Source organism: Mustela putorius, unplaced genomic scaffold (genome assembly GCF_011764305.1).
Source record: "Mustela putorius furo isolate JIRA1106 unplaced genomic scaffold, ASM1176430v1.1 tig00003969_pilon_pilon_pilon, whole genome shotgun sequence".
In the NCBI taxonomy this organism is placed as follows: domain Eukaryota; kingdom Metazoa; phylum Chordata; class Mammalia; order Carnivora; family Mustelidae; genus Mustela; species Mustela putorius.
This window is the reverse complement of record NW_025422112.1, coordinates 1,828,678-1,837,145: the sequence shown is the minus strand read 5'-3', so window position 1 is coordinate 1,837,145 and position 8,468 is coordinate 1,828,678. Positions and strand designations below refer to the sequence as shown.

Sequence of the window (8,468 nt, the reverse complement as noted above, 5' to 3'; positions counted from 1 at the left end):
GCTGTGCAAACATGCCATTTTCTTGTGGTTGTTATGTATTCTAGAGGGAAAAAGCACCCAAACAGGACCTCTATTTAAAGCATCAGCTTCTCTCTTTTTTCTCTAAGGAGAATACTAATGTTTTTGAAGACTAGTGATTTACAATGTTATCTAATTCAAACTTCAGTTGTAGAGCTTGTCATCATCATTTTCCAGATGGGTAACTTAGAGAAGTTAAAAAAATGTCACCAGGGTTACAAGCTAGAATAAAGCAGAACAAGAATTTGAAGCTAATCTACCACATCCCGAGGTCTGTGTTCTTACTGTTAAATATTGCTTCTTTCTTGTATGTTCATCCTATAAATAAAGCCAAACAAATTCAAAGATATTGTCTTAATGCTAATTAATTATAATGAAGAGAATTACTTTTGCAAATATATTCACATATTTGTCCACACATAGTTATGTATATAGACTCTGAAAGTCTTCCAATACAGAACAATATATAAAGAGTTCAACGAGAGTAGAACTTTTCATGAGAAACCCTATATCTCTTGGTCGCCTCTGGCATTGATTAAATTGAAGTTAAAAAAATTATAATTTAGTTCCATCTTCAGACAGTCCATTATCAAAGCATAATGCCTTTTAAATGAGTTGAAAGAAAAGCCCATAGGCAGTAAAAAGTAGTAAAATCAAGAATGATAGTCTAGTGCGTGATATTTAAATGAGAAGTAAGAGGAGTAAATAAAAGGGCACTGCCAATTCTAGCCAGGAGAAATTACAGTGTATCCACTAAGGAAAAGACTGGAATATATTTTTATAGAAAAAATAATAACTTAGCGATATGAATAGTTCTTTCCCCTAGATTCCTTCTTTTTATACTACCCTGCTTTTCTTTAGTATAACAATTATTCAGTGTCCTGGAGTTCAGTGATTTTACTATCTACATAGTATAAACCATCATGCAAATTGCTTGTACTAAATACTAGAATCAAATGTACGGAGGTTATATAAAAACAAACTGTATCATGCATACAGTCATCATGAACTCATTATATGAAAGGATACACATTAAGTGATAATAGATACAAAAGAGAAATTAGTGATTTCTTACCTCAAGGAGTTCACCTCCTTGTGAAAACAATATACATACACAAGTGTGTAAGTGTGTGTGTGTGTGTGTGTCTGCATATAACCATATTTAAGTAAAGGCTCTCATTATGTGTATGCTAAATTTCTAAGTCAATAAGACAAGCTTGACTGCTCATGAACTTATATTACTGCTAATGGTTTGTGAGAGTAATAAACATAATTTAATATACAGATACACAAATAAATGTATCTTTGTAAGTGATCTTCAGTTTTCACTCACTTGGCGTATTTGAACCTTGGATATTGACTACCCAATCAGTTCTAGCTTTAAATGAAGACTTTCCAGCTGATTGCTGAACAATTTTCTAATTGTCCCAACACGTTAGGGACACTTGGGTGGCTCAGTTGGTTAAGCAGCTTCCTTCGGCTCAGGTCATGATCCCAGCGTACTGGGATCGAATCCTGCGTTGGGCTCCTTGCTCAGCAGGGAGCCTGCTTTTCCCTCTGCCTGTGCCTGCCTCTCTGTCTGCCTGTGCTCGCTCTCTCTGACAAATAAATAAATAAAATCCTGGGGAAAAAAAAAAGAACACTTTACTCCTCCTCCTCATTCAGTACTTTTCCTTCTCAGTGATGTTTCCTAACTTACTTTGGGCTCCCATCAGGCCACCCTGCTCCTAGTCTATCCTCTCTGTTAAATCAGGAAACTATATACACTTTCAGTGACAGAAAGACACTTTTCATCTGCAGTCCTCTGTGCTGTGTCCAAATCACTTTATGAGTTCCTGTCTTGGCTCCCTCTGGTGTTAAATAAGGCAGGTCAATGGCTTCCCACCTTGGGGTTGCCACATTTCCAGAAGTTAGCATCCCCAGCCCTCTCCCAAGTTTAACCCCTGATTCATCCAGTCTTGCCCCCAAACTTTCAGGTAGAGATTTTCTTTTGGTATATTTGAAGTTACATTACTGTTTGATGAAATTTTACATTAAAAAATATAGTCCTCATTATATCTTTTTCTTAATATAGACTTTTCTCTAACTTTCCCACTTTTTCTACTAATGTATCTTATTAATACCCCCCCCCCAACAGTAAGCGTTTGTTTCTCAGTTCTAGAGGCTGGAAGTCAAAGATGAAGGTGCCAACAGATCTGATACCTGATGAATCAGGTATTTTTTTCTTAAAAAAGTATACCTTACAGGCACTCATTACGATCAAAACAGAAATTATAATACTTTTTCAAGTAAATAGAGCCACTGCTATTTTTAGTGTATTTTAATGTTTTGGGAAAAGAAAGAAATTTTAAAAGACTTCTGTAAAAATGAAATTAGTGTACATGAGCATTTCTTTTAAGTATGATGGCAATTTAAGGTCAACAGATGTTTTAAACATTTTTTGTAATTGTCTAACATTTGAGTATATTTTCCTTCTAGTGCCAAGAAATGTCTAATTGTAAATATAGAAATAAAAATTCAAAAAACTCATTTCAAAAACTCAATAAAATCAACTTTTAATTTAAAACTAAATTTGTTTCACATATACAGTTTTAAAGTTAAAATTTTAATACAGTAGACTGATAGTAATATTTCTTTATGTGTTAATAAAGAACACGAAAAGCAGATATTCTGGAAGGCTTCTGTGTATAAACTAATTATTTTTACTCCATGAAGGCAAATGAAAGCTTTCTTAAAGCAGAACATGCTAGTCTCACTCTGGATATCCATTTAAATAAGCAAATGTCAAATTACAAGTTAGATAAAAATTATTTTTTAAAAGAAAAGTTTCTATATTATTGACAAACAAATTCTACTTTTTTTAGTTAAAAGAATATAGGTTTAGAATAATTCTATGGGAAAATATATTTTACCAAATGTGGCATAAGAAAATTTTACAGTCTGAATGGATTATGGTCAGGTAAGACAACGAAAATTACCTCTTGAAATCTCCAATCTAAGAGTGTCATATAGTCGAATTCAATTCAAATTTACTGGTGCAGACTTAGTCTTAGTCTATACCATATGTTTCAGAGTAAGAAAGTAGTTATTGCCATCATTTAAAGAAGCTAATATAAGTGAACCAAAATTTTATTTTTTTAACATTCCAATTCCAATTATAGATAAAAATGTAAAAATCACAAGTTAAATATAAGCAAATATGCTCACCAGTATATTAAAATAGTTTTTAGTCATAGGTGAGATTAGTTCTCAGGAATGCAAGGTAATTTAATAAATTTATGAATATAAATCTATGTTTAAGGGAAGATTTGAAGACTAACTCAGCCACTTACTGGACATTTAATTCTGTCAAGTTGCTGAACTTGACATGACTCCCTTTCTTTATTCATAATATAGGGCTAGTGTTACGTATCTCAAACAAGTGCTGTGAAGATTTAGGTTGATTAATGCTGTAAAACACTTAAGATAGTGTCTGGAAGATTGCAAGAGTTCACTCTTTTGCTCAGGCCCGTGGGGCCGGCAGGATGGGCAAGTGTCGCAGTCTCCTTACTGACAGGAAGCTCCACAGCCACCGACGAGATCAGAAGTGGCATGATAAACCGTACAAGAAAGCCCTTGTGGGCACAGCCCTGAAGGCCAGCCCTTTTGGAGGCACGTCCCAGGCAAAAGGAATTGTGTTGGAAAAAGTAGGGGTTGAAGCCAAGCAGCCAAATTCTGCCATCAGGAAGTGTGTCAGGGTCCAGCTGATCAAGAATGGCAAAAAAATCACAGCCTTTGTACCCAAGGATGGTTGTTTGATTTTTATGAGGAAAATGATGAGGTTCTGGTTGCTGGATTTGGTCACAAAGGTTATGCTGTCAGTGACATTCCTGGAGTTTGCTTTAAGGTTATCAAAAGTAGCCAATGTCTCTCTTTTGGCCTTATACAAAGGCAAGAAGGAAAGACGAAGATCATAAATTTTGATAGCAAAAAAGTGATAATAATAAATTTTCATAAGCCTGAGTTAAAAAAAAAAAGAAAGAAAATTGCAAGAGTTCAATATTTGCTAGCTGGTAGTAGTAGTAGGAGGAGGAGTAATATTAGTAGTAATTGTTAATATATTTATCAGAAAAACTATTAATAATTCAACACAATATATCATTTTCTAATAAACATAAGGATAAGCTGAAAAGACATCCCATAAAATTCAATACCTATTACTGAAAACTTAAAAAACAATAGGAAGATGATTAATTAACATAAGCTGAGAGAGAATATAGAGCTTAAACTAATGATTTGTAAAATATAATTAGTATAATATTATACTCATTCTTATTGATTCCAATACTCTCAATCATCTACCTCCTCTGCTCATAGGGCACTACATTTTAAAAACTATGTATAGATAGAAGAATAGAGGATTTTGAGGGAGAATTGAGAAATCAGGCACATCATTTCTAACCACATTCTTTTGACCCACAGAACTCAGTCACTTGGTTCCCCCTAAAAATAGGCAGAATGATAAATGCAATGTAACAAAGAGAAAAATAAGATAATACTGGTGAGCCCATATGAGTGTCTCCACCACACATCTACTAATGCAAATGTTGAGATGTTTTCAATATCTTAATAATATAAACAGGGTAAGTTATGTCATTTTTCTTGTATATGAACATATCTCTAAGATATTTTTTACAAGCATAATATAGATATTTAATATATTGAAGGGTATTTCCTAATTAGCCTCCAATCCTTTTTTTTCCTAAGTAAAGATTTTTGTAAGAGAAGTTTTAGGTTCATAGCAAAATTAAGATGACAGTATAGAGATTTCCCATATGCCCCCTGATCCCACACATACATGGCCTGTCCCATTAGCATCAACCCACCAGAGCGGTACATTAATTACAATGGATGAGCATACATTAACACATCATTATCACCCAAAGCACGTAGTTTACATTATGGGTTCAGTCTTCGTGTTGCATATTCCATGGGTTTGGGAAAATGTTTAAGGGCATGTACCCATCATTGTGCTATCATATAGTGTGTTCACTGCCCTAAAAATCCTCTGTACTCTACTTATTCATCTCCTCCACCCACCTCTTAGCAACCACTGATCTTTTTACTGTCTCCACAGTTTTGCCTTTTCCAGAATGCCATATAGTTGGAATAATATTATTATGAAGCCTTTCCAGATTGGCTTCTTTCACTTAATAATATGCATTTAAGTTTCCTTCATGTCTTTTCATAGCTTGATAGCTCACTTCTTTTTAGTGATGAATAATATTTCATCATGTAGATGTACCACAGTTTACTTATCTATTCACCTACTGAAAGCATCTTGGTTGCTTATAAGTTTCAGCAATTATGAACAAAGCTGTTAGAAACATCTGTGTGCAGGTTTTTGTACTGATGTGTTTTCAGCCCCTGTGGGTAAATACCAAGGAACATGATTGCTGGATCGTATGTAAGAGTGTGTTTAGTTTTCTCCGAAACCACTAAACCATCTTCCAAAGTAGCTGTACCATTTTAAATTCCTACCAGCAATGAGTGAGGATTCCTGTTACTCCACATTCTCACCAGCATTTGGTGTTGTCAGTGTTCTAGATTTGTGTCCTTATTTTGTTCTGGTAAGTGCCTCTATTCCTTTTTTACTGATTTATGCTCCCATCAGTAATGTTATCAAGTCCCCATTTCTTCATATTTTCATAAAGATAGTGTGCTGTCAGACTTTTGGAGTTTTTGTTAATTTGATCATAGATGAAACACATTAGCAGTGTTGTTTAAATTTGCATTTATTTTATTATGAAAGAGATTGAGCATTTCATATCTTATGAAACATTTTTATTTCCTTCTTTATGAACTCTGCTCAGTCATTGGTGATGATGAGATACTCAACATCACTAATCATCAGGACAACGTAAATGAAAACCACAATGAGCTATCACTTCATACTTATTAGAATGGCTATTATCACACAAACAAGAAATAACAAGCATGGGTGAGGATGTGGAGAAAAGAGAACCCTCATGCAGTGATGATGGAAATGTAAATTTGTACTGCTACAATGGAAAACAATATGATCTTCCCTTCAAAATTAAAAGTGGAACTACCATATGATCCAGCAATCCTACTTCTAGGTATTTTTCCAAAGGCAATAACATCTCTACATTGAAGAGATATCGGATTCCCATACCAACTGCATTACATTAGCCATCTTGGATGCTAGACACTGTTCTCTTTAATGCTTCCAGATAGTTCTTTCTTCACGTCCTGGGTATCTTCACACCCATGAGCTAGTCATTTTGTTTTTATTAAACACTTGAGAGAGACCCTCTGTAGGGAACTCGCTGGAGTTCTTTTTCTATACAGCTGTCTCCTCTTTGGTACTCTGTCCTGTGAACACAAGTTGCCTTAATCTCTCGGCACTGTCACCTCTACCTCCAGCTGAGTGCTCTCCCTGTACCTTAGCTTGGAATCTCTCTCTCAGCAGTCAAAGCGATGGAGTAAGCATAGAGCTCTCCTTTTTTGTTTTCAGTTTCTTGGAGATCATTGTCCATCATTACCTGATGTCTACCATTTTTTATTTTTTCAAGTGAACAAATCAAGTCCCTGTTTCTCTATCTCGGTGCAATGCAAAATTCTACAATTACAATTTTAAAATAGAAGCCAGATCATACTCGTTTCAGTCTGGATCCCAAACAGAAGTGCATGGCAAAAAAAATTAGTAAAATTTAAAGAATGCTTATATTCAGAGGGGTTATTCATGGAGATTTGGTTGCACACTGAGAAGCCACAATAAACAGTATAACCATCCTAGGCTAATAGCAACAGAGCTGTTACTAACCCTGGTCCCTTTGGACCTAGGACATAAGGTATTTACTAGACCTCAGAAGGAGATCAAGTTAAGACGCCTTCCTTGAAAAAATGCGTGACCTGGGTGACTTAGTCATTAAGTGCCTGCCTTCAGCTAAGGTCATGATCCCAGAATCCTGGGATCGAGTCCCTTGCTTGGTGGAAAGCTTGCTTCTCCCTCTCCCACTCCACCTGTTTGTGTTCCCTCTCTCGCTATCTCTCTCTGTCAAGTGAATAAATAGAATCTTTAGAAAAAATAAAATGTGAGACCTAAGGTAAAACTGAAAGGAGGAGCCAGAGAAATATACTAACATCACTCTCTTCTATTGTCCTTTCTTTTTCCCATGAACTTAATCTAAATTAGAAGTCAAAGGCAAGAAAGAGTATAGAATAGCTTGCATAGGTCAGCTTCTCAAAGCAGAGCAAGGTGTATTTGCAAAGGAAATGGAAAATACCTAGCACAAGATAATTTTTGGCATGCTTTTATGCATGCAGTTGTGTAAACCCTGGTAAATCATGTTTGATTCTTTCATGTCCCCCATGGCCCCATTCCAACTGGCCACAGATTCTGTAGATTCTACTTTTCAATCAGTTACATATTTATTGCTTCCTCTCCAACTTACTACTGTCACTACTGTTTTAATGAATGTTATCACTATGTTCCAGTGCACTTTGCCATAACCTCTTAAATACTTTCTTGGCCTTCCAGTTTTAATCCCCCTCTTCAGTCCATCTATTCTTTAGAAATAATGGGATTGATTTTTCTTTCTTTTTAATTCAGGCCTGATCACATCATTTCACAACTTTATATTTTCCCATGATTCAAACATTTCAGTGGGGATTTCAAGATGACCCATTTTCTGGATTCTACCATTGTCACCATCTGAAGCAAGAGGAAGACATAATAAAATACAAAATATAAAGCTGGCTGTTTTTCATAAATTTCTCTCAAAAACTCCTATTCTCCTAATCCTTCAAATGTCATCAATCTCTCATTATAGTTATTACTAGGTTACCTTTTCCCCACAGTGCTGAACTAGCTTCTTATCTCAACCAACTGATGCCTCTTTAGCACTCATTAAACTAAGAATTACTTCTATTAATCTTTATATTATTTCTCTTAATAAAAGACTGATTTTTATGTAAGACATACCTTGTATCAACTTCAGATGCAAATTAGTTTCTCATGCTTAAAGTATTCAGGATCAATATTTAATTCACTTTATTGCTTAGTGAACTATCAATTAATTCAGTTTCTAATCCAATTTTTATTTTATGTGCTCAAGGAAACAGTTTATATAGTATCTTAACATTTTAAAATCTTGGTTGCAGAGAATATATTTGAACCATTTTTTAAATCTCAAATAAATACACAGAAATATTGTTCAAATGACACTTCATTTATCTAAATCAGTCTACAACCATAGAAGTTGTTTGCCGTGTTTAGAAAGGAACATATAACTTGGTGAACAATAATGAAAAAATTTGATGTGCACTTACAAGGCCTAGCTCCTAGCTCCGAGCTTTTCATTATAGTTCCTTCTTCACTAAAATTTAATTCTTTACAACATTACTTATCTTTATATTACATTCTCTCAAAAGTTTAATCATTTCTG

The 8,468-nt window shown here is 34.7% G+C and overlaps 1 pseudogene; it reads left to right on the top strand.

Annotated features, from left to right (window-relative positions):
* The first annotated feature begins 3,541 nt into the window (after nt 1-3,541).
* On the top strand, nt 3,542-3,974 carry LOC101690916 (annotated as a pseudogene).
* Nucleotides 3,975-8,468: the final 4,494 nt, after the last annotated feature.